Source organism: Marmota monax, unplaced genomic scaffold, assembly GCF_021218885.2.
Source record: "Marmota monax isolate L192 unplaced genomic scaffold, Marmota_monax_Labrador192_F-V1.1 WCK01_AAM20220418_F8-fsc00089, whole genome shotgun sequence".
In the NCBI taxonomy this organism is placed as follows: domain Eukaryota; kingdom Metazoa; phylum Chordata; class Mammalia; order Rodentia; family Sciuridae; genus Marmota; species Marmota monax.
In genome coordinates this window covers 5,356,824-5,374,796 of record NW_026694744.1, presented here as the reverse complement: position 1 = coordinate 5,374,796, position 17,973 = coordinate 5,356,824, and the positions used below count along the sequence as shown (strand labels likewise).

General features: G+C 37.0%; 1 protein-coding gene and 1 pseudogene across 6 annotated transcripts in view; both read left to right on the top strand.

Moving 5' to 3' along the window:
• Positions 1–17,973, top strand: part of Frmpd4 (FERM and PDZ domain containing 4) — an 810,201-nt gene that overhangs the window by 569,256 nt on the left and 222,972 nt on the right. The gene's annotated exons all lie outside the window — the stretch shown is intronic.
• LOC124079095 (cofilin-1-like) lies at positions 11,360–14,082 on the top strand (annotated as a pseudogene).

The following is a 17,973-nucleotide window of genomic DNA, read 5'->3' as shown; positions in this document are numbered from 1 at the left end:
TTCCAGTTTAATGCAAACAAGGAGGAAGGAAAACATGCATACTGTTCTACATAAGATCCTTTCTATGGGTTATGTCTCCTGGAGGGATTTGATTTTACAGCAAATGAAGGGCTTAAATTGACACTAAATTAGAGCTACCCCCATAAAAACAAGATCAAAAGTGGAACAGAGGAGCTCCTGGTTTTCATCATGGTTTCAGGGTACTGATTTCTAATTTATTGGTACTTTTCCAATCTCTTCATGAAAAGGTCTGCTTTGCACAGGGCACAGAGTTTAAATGATAATCATCTGGAAAGGGAATGTCTAAAATAAAATGGGTTGAGATGTGAATCACTGAATTGTGAGAATTAATCAATTTTTGTGGATTAGTGAGAAATCCCATTTACTAGAGTTATCCCACACATCATATTTGTCTTTTGGGATGTGTATGATTTACATTGCAGTGTATTGAATAAATCAAAGGAGGATTTGCCCCACTTTATTTCTAGCAAATTTGAATAATATTTGTTGTCAGAAATAAACAAATGGATCCAGCTGTATACTAGTGATGGTATCAAAGAGCTAGAACAAATTGTACTTTCATAAGAGAAGTATTTTTGAACAGAATACAAAAGAGATATCTGTAAACTCAGCAAAAAACTACCAGCAAAGTTGTTTAAAATGGAAATTTAACAAAGGCACATGTAGGAAAGTGTCATATGCCAAGCTGTGGTTACCATTGTTAGGGTTACACCAGAAGGAAGACAAAGTGCCTGACACTCAAAGCTCATTATGTGCCTATATTCAGGCCATATGAAGAATCAAGGTGATAGAAGTTCATGTAGAAAGGAAACTTCATTGAGGTAAAATTATTTAGCTTTAAGAAACACTTTGTGCCAGGCTTGATGGTGCATGCCTGTAATTCTAGCTACTTAGGAGGATGAGGCAGAAGATCACATGTTCAAGGCCAAAGTCAGCAACTTAAAGAAAAACTACAAAAGCACCCCTGGGTTCAATCCCTTAAAACAAACAAACAAACAAAAAACTTGTCTGTTCTTCTGTATACATGACTTAAAGTTTACAAGTGACAGACATACCCTAAATTGGGATCCAAGTGGAGGAAATATTCTAGCCACATCATCACTACTTACCATGAGATCCAAGCATGAGTCACTAGGATACCCTGGATCAGGCAGGTAGGTATCTGTTCTTTTATAACCTTTACAACACAGAGAAATTTTTGGAAAGATGTTCATAGAGCATGAACTGTCCTAAAAGCTCTTATTGATCTTTCAAAGAAAGGAGAATCATAAATATGTTTTGTTGTGCCACTTTCAAACTGTACAAGATATGTTATATATGAGAATGATCAAATTTAAGTTCTTTAATATTTTCTCTGTCCCAATGAAAACTGCATTGCAAATTAGAAAAAAAAATTCAGAATGCTTTGATTCCTTCTAAAAATAATCAATTGTGAAAAGTGATTTTTTAAACAACCATGGTTCTTTCCTACCTTAAAATGAAACTGAGTTGTTTCATTTGCTTAGAAAGACCTGGACATTGGGTATAGTGTTCCGGGACTAAAATTCTGGTCATCTCTGAAAAATGAAAGAATAGAACTCCAGTAATTTGGATATTTTACACTAGCATATTTATTTTTCCTTCCTTGCTTCCATCTTCCCTTCCATCTATTAATTATCTTGACAAACTATATCTCTATGCAAAGTGAAATACTCTTCTCAGGAAGTCATAATGTTTTAGGTTGTGCTTGACTTTTTTTTTATAATTACCTTCTTGAAGGTAAGCACTGGCAGATACTCAAGATGAAGCAAGGTGATGAGCATTTCAAAGGCAACTATAAAATAAGGCTAATGAGGAGAAGAGTAAAATCTTTGAAGTTATTTCAAATGAATTATCCATCATTGGCTTATAATCAGATACCCTAGGTAGAGAAATATGAAGTCATCTGTTAAGTTAAAAAATGTTTCATCTATTATCAGGAGGCTATTCACTCAGATAGTTGATATGAGATTATGTGGACTGTTTGCTCTTAACAGACAAAAACTATCAGCCATTTAATGTGGACCATTCAGTTATCATCTCTGAAATGAAAATATTAATTTACTTCCCTAAGTACAATGATTAGGATTAGATGGAATGACAGGTATGAAAACAGTTTGTATAGGGAAATCTGTATTGCAAGATACAAATATTACAAGATACCATTGTTGCAAAATCCAATTGTTATTTTTAGGATATGAGGTGTCCCCCAAAAGCTCATGTGTAAGACAATGCAAGAAGATTTAGAGGTGAAATGGTTGGGTTATGTGAGCATTAACCTAATCAGTGCATTAATCCCCTGAGAGGCATTAACTGAGTGGTAACTGTAGGCATATAGGATGTAGAAGGAGGAGGTGGGTTCTTGGGGGCATGCCTTTGGGGTTTATATTTTGTCCTGGTGAGGAACACACTCTCTACTTCCTGATGTTCATGTACTAAGCTACTTTCCTCCACCACACACTTCCACCATGATGCCCTACCTTACCTTGGCCCTGAGAAATAGAATCAACCATGTATGGACTGAGACCTCTGAAACCATGAGCTCCCATATCAACTTTTCCTTCTCTAATTGTTCTTGTCAGGTATTTTGGTCACAGCAATGAAAAAACTGACTAAAACACTAACAAAGAGCCAATCAGAGTGGAGACACCACTAAAATCAGTGTAGGTATGAACACATCCTTCTCTTCAGAGTCTCTTAATTATTGGTAAAAATCACTGTCTCTGAGAAGGCATGATTCTTAGACTAGCCTTCTGTTTAAACACAACTGAAAATTGTGGTAACATCTATATATTCTTTATTTTCCTCCCCATATAATAATGTTGAAAATGCCATTTTTTTCCTAATAAATAAATGTAGTTATAGCCACTAATGGGCTCATGTTTGGGAACATTTAAGACCCAATTCTTGCCTCTGTACCACCCTATCCATTGAATTGCATTTGCATAAGAAGAACTGAATTATTCCTTAACATTGCTAATTGACTACAATAACTATGATGTTTTTCTTTTAGTAAAAAGGACAAACTGGCCTAAAGTCTTTGTGGCTAGGCTTCTATGCATTGAACATAAATTAATTATATTTGTGGATGAACATAAACATGCTTTTTAAAAATCTAGTATGATTGTAGTCTTTTGTTTTTATTTCAAATGTAATAATAAAAAACAATGGGGTAGAAAAGTGTCCCAAAAATTCCCTTGGGAAAATAAAATATTTTCCTGAGACTATGTATAAGAAGATCAATCTGAGTAAATAATATCTCTCATTCAGACATCCTTCCCTGAAGCTGTGAAATGTATCTTCTACTTCTGTCATGTTATAAAGTTTTTCTTCCTCATCAAAATTTTTGGTCACTCTGTTGTACTACTGAAAACAAATTGAGAAATCTAGCTTCTGTGTCCTTTCACTGGCTACTTCTAGCATATGCCCATCTGTGTTTACACTCATCTGTCCATCCATCCCTCCTTCCTTCTATTTGAGCAACAAACATTACAACATATCTAATATATTATGGCATATGGTTCCAGAGAAAATTAGTTGAAAACTTCCCTCCCCTGTTGATATTTTTTTCGTGGCAACTTTTCTCCTGTACTTCCCTTTAGCAAAGCTTCTGTTCTTCCAAATTAAAACACTCAAATCAGCACATGAGCCTTCACAAAAATTGCCCTCAACTTATTTTGACTTGTTTCTGTGAATAGTTCAGGACCTGAGCTGACTCTGCTCAGACTACCAGAAGAGATGCTTATTGGGAGTGGTCATATCAGTGCTTAAGCTGGAGCCATGCTCCATAACAAACCACATTCCACCCTAAGGAAAGATGCTAACAATTAAGAAACACAAGCTTGTTTATAAAGTGCTTATAACTAATGGAGCAAGGATAGATACAATAAGAAGCATGAAACCTGCACCCACAGAAAACAACTGAAGTAAGACTAATGTAGTTGAAAGAACTTCAGTAAAGCACTTGGAATGGACTCAATCGTGAGGTTAGGCGACTGGATAACAGGAACAAATTAGAAAAGACTTACCAGAGAAGGAGTGATACAAATGGGTTTGGAATAGTCAGGGGAAAAGGTTGATTTGATTTGGCAGTTCTTAAAGCAGGGATGAGAATTTAAACAAAGCCAGAAGCATAAATGAGCAGCAAATTTGCTTTGCTAGTTTTGGGGCCCTGGTGTAAGATTTGAGGATAGTGAATCTGTAATACTTGCTGTTGTATTTTCATGGAGGGGAACTCCACCTAAAACATATCCTTTACTTGTAATTGGCAATAAGCATGGTTGAGGAATGACTGGTTCATCAAACCAGGGGGTTCTCCCTGCAGTTGAGTGGTAGGATTCTGGTCCTGGTACTTGGCATTGGTTTCCTCATCTAAGTCACCCACAACTGAAGGAGAAATGTACTTTTCATTTTGAAACAGGAAAGTAAAGATTAAGTATGTGCCAAAGTCTATTAAGAGCCCAGACTCAACCTCACATCTTCCTGACACTCAGCTACCCATTCCATCCATTTTTTCACATCCTTACCCTAGAGCAGGGCTTCCCAACCCATACAGTTGCCCTGCCACTTACAGCTATGTCAGAACCAGGCATAGTGGTGCACATCTTCTGCTACTCATGAGGCCAAGGCAGAAGGATGGCAAGTTTAAAGCCAGCCTCAACAACTTTAGTGAGACCCTATCTCAAAATGAAACATAAAAAGGGATGGGGAGCTGGGCACAGTGGTGTATGTCTATAATCCCAGAGGCTTGGTAGGTTGAGGCAGGAGGATTGTGAGTTCAAAGCCAGCCTCAGCAACAGTAAGGTGCTTAGCAACTCAGTGAGACCCTGTCTCTAAATAAAACACAAAATAGGGCTAGGGATGTGGCTTAGTGGTTGGGTGCCCCTGAGTTCAATCCCTGGTATCCCCTACAAAAAGGATGGGGATATAATTCAGTAGTGGAACTCTTGCCTAGCAAGCATGCGAGTCTCTGGGTTCAATCCCCAGGACTGGGAAAAACACAACAGCTATACAAAATTTGAACTTCAGAACAGAGATAAGAAATTATGCAGTAAAAACTGAAAACCTCTATATTATATTCCTCAATATTAAAAAAAAAGATTTGCCACTAGCAATTGGTAAGCTGCCAAAATAAATTGCCCACAGACACTGTGTTCATGATGATGAATCCTGGGAGTCAGTGATGTCAAGTTAATCTATCTGGCATCCCTTATGGTGAGAAGCTAGGTTTGCAATAAATTCAGTTTTACCTGTACTGAAAACTACTCGAGAGATAGCAGAAGGCACTGTGAAAGCTAACTGTATGTATCAAGATTCTTAAAGGAATCACCCTTTTCTTTCTCCACATATAATGATTATAACTTGTAAGTGCTGAAAAGAAGACTCATTGCAAGTAAATATTATGTTGTGGGCTCAGCATGGAGCTTGAGAACTCTGGTTGTGGAGCAAGGAATGCATTGGTTTATCCTGGGATCTCCTCTTAGAATTTAATAAACTTCAGTTTTGACTATAAATCCGTTGGATGTTGTCCATGCTGGGTGTGTGAGAAGAGGTGTTAGGCAGACATCAGTCTTTTCAGTTGGGTTGGTTCCAGCAGATTCATTGAATACAATAATGTATTATTAATATTGAAAGTTCCTTGAGATTAGGGACCATATGTTGAATAGTGGTATTATTAAGGAGAATAGCTCATACTTAGCAACTAAAGAGTTAATGTTGTAGTTATTTGTTGACAAATATTTATTGCATGTTTTACAGAGTAGAATTTTATAATTGGTATATATACCTATTAAATACTCTAATTAGTTGATGTGCTATCCACAAAGTGAATTTGGTACTGAATTTATATAGATCAAAAGGACCCAAATGATCTTAAGGGACTGTCGGTGTTCTGTTTTGTTTTGTTTTTCTACTTCCAAGCAGAGATATAAATAACTAAATGTACATTTACATCCCCCATAGAATCCTAAGATAGTTTTAGGATTCCTGCCCTAGGAAAACTCCTGAAAAGTCGAAGTACACAATAGGCTATGGTGAGGTAGGACAGGTAACACAGAAAAGTGTCTCAAGACCCTCAGCTTCCACTGTGCCCTTGGCAACACCTGGCTCAGAGAAAATGTGAAGGAAACTCTATGATGACTATTGGAGACATGTATTCTAAGTTTAAAGTGAAATGATGTGCATGCTGGGTCCCTTAGTAGATACTTGCTGCTCACAGGAAGAAGGGGGTCTCTATAGTAGGCTAAGATGTCAGATTAAAGGAGCATTCCAAAGTCAGGTACCCACAGATAATGGCAGACACTGAGAAACCCAACCTGGGTGAAAGGAGAGATGGAAGAGGTGCCAATGCTTTTTGTCAGCATGTCAAGAGAGAAGCAGTTTAAACAAAAACATATGTAGGCCCATGATTTCAATTAGATAAACCTAGGTTTAATTGCTGGTTCCATCATTTACTTACATTACTTTGGGCAAGTAATCTAGCAGTTTCCTCTTCTGTAGAAGGTGGATAGGAATAATAACCTTATAGAGTTGTTTAGATTGTTGTTGTTATTATTACTTGTTTAGATTATTATTATGAAGTTCTGTCAAAAATTATAAATATAGACTGAGAAATCTGAAGACCTAGCCTATAAAGCTAATTTGGATGCTGAACTAGCTCAGTAACATATGGATATTTTTGAGGATCAGTTACCTTATCTATTAAATGGGGTAGGGAAAGAAAAAGGTGTGGCCCAAATTTCATTCAGTCATAATGTTATCAAATGCCATCAGTGAGATCTATGTAAGACCATTACTTAGGAGTGGAAAAAAGTGGAATATTTACAGGGATCTCGAAGGAATACAAGAAAGCATATGAAGCAGATGGAAATTGAAAATAGAACATAAACCAATTGATGTTTTTTTTTTTTTCTTCTCATGCCTCTTCATCTTGGGACAGCAGCACTCTTAAGACTATATTTATAGGAAGAAATTAGTCAAAGGAGATGAAAGTCATCTTTCTGCATTGGGTAAAAATTAAGGATGAGGCCCGGAAGGAAGGGAAGGGAGAAGTAAAATCCAGGAGGTTGGACTTACTATGATGAATGACTGTATGCTTTCAGTTTTTTAAGGCTCAGAATGCATCTATCTTAACCCTCTGCTATACTATTGTGAAATGGGTCCTTCCTTTGTAGGATTTAGGGAAAATTGATGGGATAATGTCTGCAGAATAGTTTAATCTCCTTGGGTGAGCCCCTCTACAAGTGCACATTTTTATCATTATGACTATTTGTGCCTCTATGAAATACTGCCAAAGAGAACAAGAGGAGCCTGCCAGAAAGAGAAATTTTCCTAGGGAGAGAGATGAAAAAGAAATGGAATGAGAGTGAGATTTTAAAAAGAAAATACGGAAAAAAGTAATTGCAAGACAGAAATTAGAACAATTATATAAACAGAGATTGGCTTCAAGGACACATGGCCAAAATCCCAGAATCAGAGGAAGGCTAGTGGTGGGTAAGAAGAAAAACAGAACAAAAACCTTTGAGAGGACATTGAATTCTCCAGGGGTGATCAGAAAAGTTCCAGAATAGAAGCTTCAGGCAGGCTACATTTTAAAAAGAAGAAAGAGAGAAAAGAAAAGAAAGAAACTAAGAAGGAAAAGCAAAATTTCCAATAGGTCTTTGCATTTTTGACTCTTCTGTCTTCCAGAAGAGATTTTTTTCTGCCCTAAGATATTGGCTATCACTGAGAGAAAATGGTAATTGTGGCTTTTGCAGCCTACTGCAGAAGTTTATTATGCTTCCTGTATGCAGTACCCCTTCTTTTTCAAATCATTCACCTGTGCTGAGAATAAAGCAGCTCTCCTTGTCTTGTGCATCATAGTTGATGGCCAGCTTCCTCTCTATAAATAGGCAAATGATCTTAATGACATCAGTAGTCCGCATTAGAAACATTTATCAGAGCAGTAGAACTAATACAGACTATTAGCCTGCAAATGTTGGTTCCTGTGCTGTTTGAGATTATTTTTAAGTTAAAAATTATCTAAGAACAATTATGTGGTCTGGTGTGTATTTTCACTAAATAAACTTAACAGTTGGTCAGTTTTGTACTTGCTTTTTGTAGATATAAATTAACATTGTGCTTTTTATGAGAAGAATTTTAATATCCAGACAGATGATTTGGCATCTTAAGACATTGTTTGGAACTTTGGGGGCAGTCCCTTTTGCTTACTCCCTATTGCCTGGAGGATGAAGGAGAAAACAGAGAGGATCCTGGATATTGGCTTCCTTGGAAGCTTCCCAGTGATGTTGCATGTGAATTTACCCATTTATAGGGAGCTTGCCAGCCCTTCTATATCCAGCTCTTCTACTATCATGATTCAGAGAAGTCACTCCCTCTCTCCACCTATACCCCTACCCCACCAATGTTTTGAAGAGTCAACTAAGTTAAATACTAATTTTCATCAGACCCACCTTGTGAAACTTGTTGCTATAATTTGGATAGGAGATGTACCCCAGAGGCCCCTGTGTTAAAGATTTGGTCCCCAGTTTAGCATAATTGGGAGGTGGTGGAACCTTTAAAAAATGGGGCCAACTGGGAGATTTTCAAGTCATAGGGAGTGTGTCCTTGAAGGGGATAGTGGGACACCAGCCCCTTCCTCTTTCTCTTTTTTACTTCCCTGCCATGAGGTGAGTTTGCTCCACCATATACTTCTGCCATGATATATGGCCACAGGCCCAAAGCAAAGGGACCAACCAATCATGGACTAAAACCTCCAAAACTGTGAGCTTAAATAGTCCTTTTATTTTTGTAAGTTGATTATCTTGATTATTTGTTATAGTGATGGAAATCTGTCTAACATACTTGTGAATAATTGTTTTTAGCTTTTCATTTGTTGAATTAATTAATAATCACTTTTAAGGTATGTACAGAGTCCTGAGAAAGATAACAAAGAAAATATGAGATTTTTTTTTCATACTGACAGAACTGAAACCTGATGAGGAAGAAGTGACTATTTATTATTTGGTTGGTTGATTTTGTTTGTTTATTTGTTTGTTTTTTCAGTTCTGGGACCAAAACCAGGGCCTTGTATATACTAGGCAGGTACTCCACACTGAGCTACATACATAGCCCAAGAAGTGACATATTGTGTTAGTTGGCTTTTCATCTCTGTGACAAAATACCTGAGAAAAACAACTTAAAGGAAGAAAGATTTATTTTGGCTCATGGTGTCGGAGGTGTCAGTTCATAGTTCACAGTTCATAGTTGACTGGCTTCACTGTTTCTGAGAAGGAGGGGGGCCTGTGTCAAGATAGAGTCCCCAAGGACTCACCCCCAAGGACCCACTGCTTTCAATTAGGTTATACCACCTAGTTTCTACTACTTCCAGTAGTCCATTCAGCTATGAATCCATCAGTGGATTAATCAGGATTCAGTCATTTCCTGAAAGTCCCACCTGTGAACTTTACTGCATTGGGGACCAAGCCTGCAATGCATGAGTCTTTGAGAGACATTCTAAATCCAAACCATAACACTCATTTAAGTATCCATGTTAGATATTTGTAGTCAATGAAACTGTAAGGGCTTCTAGAGACTACCTAGTTTAACCCTCATCTTTGGCTATAGCCTAGGGATGTAAGGTGACTTCAACTCTGGTCTTCTAATTCTCTGTGTAGTTCTTTGGTTCTTTTAGCAAACATGAGAATTCATACTTTGCATCAGATGTGGGTGTAATCTTGAACAAGATATCAAATTCACTGTTCAGGCAGCCAATAGAGCCCAGGAGAGATACGCAAATTACATGCCAAATTAACAAAAAGAATGGCAGTTGTAAAAATATCTGTGGGAGGAACACCAAACCCTGTCCCCAGGTTACGGAGCAGCACAGTCTTACAAAATTATAATGCAAAACCACATTATTTAAAATTTTCTGGTAGTTATATTAAAAAATTAAACTGATGCAATTTACTTTTATTGTATTTTCTTTAACCAATACTATCCAATATATTATCATTTCAACATATAATCAATTTATAAAAATTAGATGTCTTACATTCTTTTTTCCTGCTAAGTTTTTGAAATTTGGTGTATATTTCACATTTATAGCATATCTCATTTCAGAATTGCCACATTCCAAGTGTTCATTAACCACATCTAATAAGTGACTAACATGTTGGACAGAGCCTGTTGGTAGAAAGTTTCTTGGAGGATGATTAAGCCAGAAGAATAAAAAGTTAGCTTGGAAAATAAATGGACATGGGAGCATTGGAGACATCTTCTGGGCTTGAAGAACTAATAAACTCAAACACTCAACAGATTACAGAAGGAAGCATCTTCCAGAAAATGCATGGGATTCTTTGTATCCTCTCTTGCAATACAGGGCAACCATTTTTAGGGACAAGAAAGCTAGGGGGAGAAGTAGGTTTGGGGGAATAAGCTTGTGTTCAGTTTCAGACATGTTGATTTTGAGTTGTTTGGGGACAACCAAGTGGAACTGTAAGCTTCAAGAACTATAGTAGTTCAGAAACTTCTGGGTGGATTGGACTACAGCACAGAAGCATCAGGAAGGAGATGAAAGTGTAATCAGTGTTTTAAAGGATGGGTAGACAATGTCAGTTATCCTACAGGAGCTGTAGGCTACACAGAGGAACAGACACAACAAAGCTAATTATTGGAATTACCAAAAGTTTGTGGACACCAAGTCAGCCTATATGTAACGTTCACACCCCATTATCTCCTATAAACAAAATATGGTTACTTGTTATGCTAGAGTGACATTTTGGTGTAGATGCAGACCTTTTATTAGAAGACTTACATTTTCATCACTCATGAACTCAAGGTCCATTTTGTGTGGCTTAGGGAAATTTCATTAATTTAGGCTGATAAGATCATTTACAAAGTACATAATTTTTACTGAATAAGTTTTTACCCATACCTAAAGTGGAATAAACTAAATTTAAACATCACACTTATTTTTCTTTTTTAATCCAAATTGTTAAAACATCCTCTAAATTTATATATAAATTTCAAATATAAAATCTGAGCATGGGCAAAATTAAAATTTTCAGATTTTTAGTGGGGGATTCAAGTAAAATTGTTATATTCAAAATATTAATGTCAAATAAATTAATTTTAAATGGAAAAATACTAACCTCCCTGAACACATTTCTTCTATTGTCTTAGCAACTACTAGAACTCATATGGGTGTACAGGGCACAATTACAAATATGGAATTCTGGGGACTGGTAGAATGATAGTAAATGAATCAAATTGTGAAAATTAGAATATACAATGGATAAATATAATTAGAAAAGGATCTGAATTAGTCTCCTTTCCAGAGGCAATGACAGAAGGTATATATTTTTATTCCATTCTTAAAAATTGATGAATATAAGGGAAGAATTTTTAAAATAGAAAAGTTATTTGTTCACAAAATGCAATCACTGCCTCATTTTCCTACTGGGTCCTTGGAGTTCAGGTGAGACTATACAATATCAGAGGAATGATTTGCTGGAGCCGGAGAAATACACAGCCCTTAAGCTGGCATGCTAATGACTGAGCCTCTGGGTTGTATATGCTAGAAAGGGCAGGGAGTGTGCTCTTTATCTCTGCTATGGCTTGGAAGGAAAGATTCACCAAGGATTAGTAATGCTAATATCAAGTATTTTATGGCTGCAATTCATTGTGGAACCTCTTGTAAAATCCTGTCAAACAAAATGGCTGTAAGAGCCACTTTTGTTTTGCTGCCAAAAGAACCATTTGGTTTCTGCTAATTTAGTTACAGGTTTAATCAGATATTTGCTTATTGCTCTCGGAAATTTCACTGTCCTAAATATCATGGCTCCATTATTGCCCTAGAAAAACTCCAGAGTTCAGTTTGATTCAGCTCTGTTCATTGGACTCCAAGTTGACATGAATCCCTATGGTAGTGATACATAGATGAGTAGGGAGGCTTAACACCTCATAAGAGAACTAGGGTCACTTACAGTATAAAGTTAATAAGAACCCCTCCAATGGTGGTGCAACCAAGTAGTCCTGGTGCACCCATCAATCTTTACTGGCCTCCTATCTATCTACTTATCTACAGTTGATTGTAATATAAGGTGCAATAGAGATACTGTGAAGAAGGTACTTATTACTGTAGAACAAGAGTTGGCAAACTTTTTCTGTAAAGGTTGAGATGGTAAATATTTTAGACTTTGCAACCTGTATGTGCTCTCTCACACTACACAACTCTGCCATTTTTGTGTGAAAGAAGTAATAGACAATACTTAAATGAATGGGCATGGTTATGTTCCAATAAAATCTCACTTACAAAAATCAGGTAGCAGGCCAAGCTCATGGATTATAGTTTTCTGACCACTGGCTTGGGAATGCAGGGAGGAGACATCATTACTGAATGCTTGAGTCAAACCTTTGTGAGGGAAGAAGTATAAAAATTGGTTCTAACAGGATGCACAATGTTTCTGTTGGCATACCTATTTTCAATGAAGTTTGTTCTTAGTTGTTGCCAAATTGTTTTATGGATATTAGTATTCTGTCATCAGCTTTTATATAGGTTCCTTAAATATTGAGGCCAAGTGGTCATTTTCAGTTCTTAACAGGGTTTAGATGAATTCTAAGATATTAAGAATAGAATAGGGACTTCGGGAAATTTTCACTGAGCTTTTCATCTGCTTTTCTAAAGGTCGAAAGCCACTGTTAAAGATTAATAAAGACTATTCTTTTTTAAAATATTTTTTAGTTGTTGATGGACCTTTATTTTATTTGCTTATTTATATGTGGTGCTAGGAATCGAACCCAGTGCCTCACACATATGAGGCAAGTGCTCTACTGCTGAGCCACAATTCCAGCCCCAAGACTAGTCTCATTTATCATTTTGGAGTTGTAGATACTAATAGAGCTTCTACACAGTCTTTGATTCCAGAAGAAGTGAAGAAATGCAAGAAGGTGGTGCTCTTCTGCCTGAGTGAGAACAAGAAGAACATCATCCTGGAGGAGAGCAAGGAGATCCTGGTAGGTGATGTGAGTCAGACTGTAGATGAGCCCTATACCACCTTTGTTATGATGCTTGCTGACGAGGACTGCTGCTATGACCTCTGTGACGCAACCTACAAGACCAAGGAGAGCAAGAAGGAAGACCTGGTGTTTATATTCCGGGCCCATGAGTCTGCACCCCTTCAGAGCAAAACGCCAGTTCCAAGAATGCCATCAAGAAGAAGCTGACAGGGATCAAGCATGAATTAAAGAAAACTGCTACGAGGAGGTCAAAGATCACTTCACCCTGGCTGAAAAACTGGCAGACTGTGCCTTCATCTCTCTGGAGGGCAAACCTTTATGAACCTCCTCCAGTTCCCTGCATGGAACATCTGGCAGCCCCAGACCTGCACTAGGGTGTTACAGGCTGTCTCCTTTATTCCAGACTGGAGGGGCTGGGGGATCCCAGCAGAGGGAAGGCATTCCCTTTACCCCAGTTGCCAAACAGCCCTCCGATCCTTTGGAGTTTTCCCCTCCCTCCATCCCTGACTGCCCTGGCCTTCCCAAACTGCTTTTGATCTTCTGATTCCTCTTGGGTTGAAGCAGACCAAGCCCTCCCTAGGCACCAGGTTTGGGGTGGGGGCTATCTTTTTTTAAAGGACACTCCTACTCCCCACATCCCTGCTCCTTGTCCCATCCTGCCAACTTTTATCCACAATACTGACTCTGTGCTGATCTGTTTAGTTCTCTGTATAAATGGAATATTGTGGAGATGATCCCACCCTGTGCTAGCTGGTTCCCCTTCCTTTTCTCTTGGTCTTGACCATTCATGGAAGCAGGACCATTTGGACATTCAACTAAAAAACAAAAAAAGACAACAATAAAAAGGCTTGTTAATGGGGAGAAGAAAAAGAACATGTGAAGGCCTGTTACTCAGGATGTGGTCCTTGGGCCAGCAGCATCAACATTCCCTGGGAATTCATTAGTAATCCCAGTATCTTGATCCCTACCTTAGGCCTGTTTAATCAGAACCTGCATTTTGTTTTGTTTTTTGTAGTACTGGGGATTAAACCCAGGTCCTTGTACATACTAGGCAAATGTTCTACCTGAGCTACATCCCTAGCACATTTATTTATTTGTTTGTTTGTTTGTTGTTTTAAGTTTTGAGACAGGGCCTTGGTAAATTGCCCAGGTTGGCCTTGAACTTGCTATCCTCCTGCCTCAGCGTACGGAGTAGCTGGGATTACAGGTGTACATCACTGCACGCAGCTAGAACCTACATTTTTAATAATGCTTAGATGATTCCTGTGCAGACTAAATGGAGAAGCCCTGCTGTAAGGGGCACTTTTCATTATAAAAGGCTTTTCAGCACTTTTCTAATAAATGTATCAGCTAGTTGCTGAAATCTCTTTCCTGGAAACATTCACAGCTGCAGATATATTATTATTGTCAGTTGGAGGAGGAGATTTTTAGAACTTGTCTAATAAAAACTTAGCATGTCACACATGGTTACAATATAGCTCATTCCCTTTACCAAGTAAGTCTGTACACTTAGTAAATAAATGTGTTCCTTGCTGTGGAAATAATTACTCCATGACGTAGAAATATTGAGAGCTTATTGCCTTCCTAGTGTTTTCAGCTCATTTTGTCTCTATGACAGATCTTGGAAAAATACATGATGGTGTTTTGTCCTGATTTACAAAAGGATTATGTTTGGACATAAAAGGTAACAGAGCTGACTTGTGGCTCTTACTTGAGCTAAGGCAAGGGAATTCTGAATTTTTATTTGTTCAGCGATAATATGCCCATATTTGGAGCAGATGGAATGCAAAATATGAATAAACTCCAAATGGAAGCTGGGGAAGGTGGATGAAAACAACGGAAACCTAATATTATTACTAATGGCACCATTTATCTTCTTTTAGTTTTTATTATGATTGCCATATACATATAATTGTTATCAAAATTGTTATGGAAATGTCAGGCCACAATGGGAAATTGTGAAAATTATATTTTTAATGTGGGCCTTCTCTTTCACCTCCAGAGTCTGAGATGAGGCCAGCTCTTCCAGATTTTTCTAAAGACACAGGCCATAATTCAGTTTTCCTTATATGGAGCAAGGAGACATAACGCTTACATTTTTAGTGCATTCTCAGCATCACTTGTTCCCTCAATTTTTATTTAGACTGTTCGTTCTTTGAGGACAAAAGTTTGTCATCTCTGTTTATCTGTCATAGTTCTACCCATTAAATGTTGCTCAAGGATGGCTGGGTGTGTGGTACACACCTATAGTCCCAGTGGCTCTGTAGGCTGAAGCAGGACAATCATGGGTTTGAAAGCAGCCTCAACAACTTAGCAAGGCCCTAAGCAACTCAGTGAAACCCTGTCTCAAAATAAACTATAAAAAGAGTTGGGGATGTGGCTCAATGGTTAAGCACTCCTGGGTTCCATCCGTGGTATAAAAAAAAATGTTGCTCAACATAAGGATTTTCAAATGAACAAAATAAACATAAATAAAAGGAAGGTGATATTGGATGGGAAGCATCTGCAAATTGGCTTCAATCATGATAGGAAAATTCCTATATAATCCTTAGAATATATTTTGTCACTATGATCTTCACAGTTGTTTAAAGATGACAGGGGGAATGTTGGGAGGAGGGAGAGGAAAGAAGAAGAGGAGGAGGAGGAAGCTCTGAATGATAGATATCTATTTTCCAGTGTATATATTTGTATCCCTTATGAGGCTTTTTGTACTCTCTATTCTTATACATTTTTTATGATCTTGGAAATGTGCAGATATTGAGAAATCTAGTGAAATAATACATTTCCTTTGATATCTAGACTGAGAGTATTAAAAAATCATTTTAATTTCTGCACTTAGTATCAAGTATACATATGTTCCTTTATAGTAATAGTTCTGGAAAATTATGAGATGCCATGGAACTGCATGATGAATTCAGGTTTGTAATAAGAAGAGGCAACAGTCATGTAAATGTGGAAATGAAGGTGTGAATCTCTGTATTAAGCAATTCTAAATGAAAAGCCACTAGAAATCTTCCTAGAATTAGATAAAAAATAAAGCACACTAGGTTTATATGTTTTGTTTACATTATATATAACCTGTTACAATATCACATAGATACTCTAACTCTAGGGAAGTGAAACAGATGATACATTTAACACCAGTGCATACAGGCATAACTAAGTATGCTGTAACTCTCTACCACACTTTGTTAAGAATATCAGCAGGTTTTCTATAAACACCTGTGCTTAAGGGATTATAATTCAGCAGTAAAAATAAGAGAGTTTCCAGCAGACACGGAGATAGCAAACCAATCTCAGACATGTTTGGGATAAAAAGTAGGCATATTTAAGATAGGAAAATCAAGTCTTTGGTAATTAGATAAAACCCAAGTAAGGCTAAAACAATGATGAACATTATTTGGCATCATACCTCTTGATAGTAAAACCACTTTATAACATGATATTTGAAAGCATATATTAGTTTCTGGTCCCATTTGTTTCTCCCAGCTGAAAAAATTCTTGATTTGAATTTTGGAAAGCAGCCACTACAATGGGTTTTTCCATTATGGTTTGGAACTGAGTATGTTCCATATTTGAGATACCATTCATCCAAATAACGCCCTATTTGTAAGAGAAGATCAATGGTTCAGAGATTTAAAACTTGCTATAAATATTCAGGTATGGGATGAGCTGAACTACAATGTACTATCTTTGGATCAAATGCTATGGTAAATAGGAATCTTATTCATTTTCCGTGAGTGGTAATTGTTACCTCAGTGAAAAAATTGTATTGCAGAATTTGTGTATCTGGGTCTCTTCCAATCCTATTAAAGAGTATTTCCTTTGAAAAGGAGACCTGTTTAAATGATGAAGGTGGCATTTTGGAATTTGAAGGGACTTCAAAAATCATGTCGTCTAATGCCTTCATTCCATGAATAAGGTAAATGAGGAACAGAAATATAATGACTTTCCCAAGGCGACACTATAAATCAGAGTTCAGAAAACTATGGCTTGAAAGCCGAATATAGATATTTTTGTAAATAAAGTTTTATTGGAAAGAGCCATGTTTGTTAGTTTACATGTTGTTTGCAGCCACTTTTGATTCAATGGTAGGTTTGAGTATTTGCAACAGAGACATTATGGCCTGTAAATCTGAAAATATTTATTCTCTGGCTCTTTACAGAAAAAGTCTGCTGAACTCCACTATAAATGGTGTACTTAGAACTCAGCCTCTAACTCCTAAGCCAGTGTTTTTTCATCTATTTCCATTTTGTTCACAAAAGTATATACACAGTTATATCAGTTCCTTCCCCTCTCTCTCCACTTCCTTCTTTTTTTTAACAATTCCTCCCTTTTTATTCCTTTATGTACCTAATCAAAGATAATTTATAAGTAACATTTTAATTCTCTTACTCAGAAAAAAAGCTTAATGGAATAGGAGATAACTATTAAATAAATACACTTTTAACTTAGGATTATGAAAGTCATTAAGCAAGGCCAAGAAGATTGAGTGAATTGCCGTCCAGATAAGCAAATACTTTATGTTGTAATCTACAAAAAATTAAAAATTATCAAAACATGAGCACGTTCCCAAGAATAGTGAAAATGTAATTTTTACATAGATAGCTACATGGGAAAAAGGTTTTAATTTTTTATATACGTGTTCATTGAAAAGCCAATTAGTTTTGAGTATGCTTGGTGAGTAGCAATATTAGGTTATAAGTCATCTATAGAGAAGTGAAATGTGAAGATGAATGCTATCTCTCAAATTGATGAGTGGTTGCAAAAGTGATTTAAAAACACATTTGAAAATTAGATTAGGCCATTTGGCATATTCAAGCAATGTTGTGTTTCATTAATTCTACAATCACTATCAAGTTCTATGACATGATGTATTTGGTGGATCCTGAGAGCATATTCTAGCTTCGTATTACAGCTAAAAGCAAAAGACTAGGC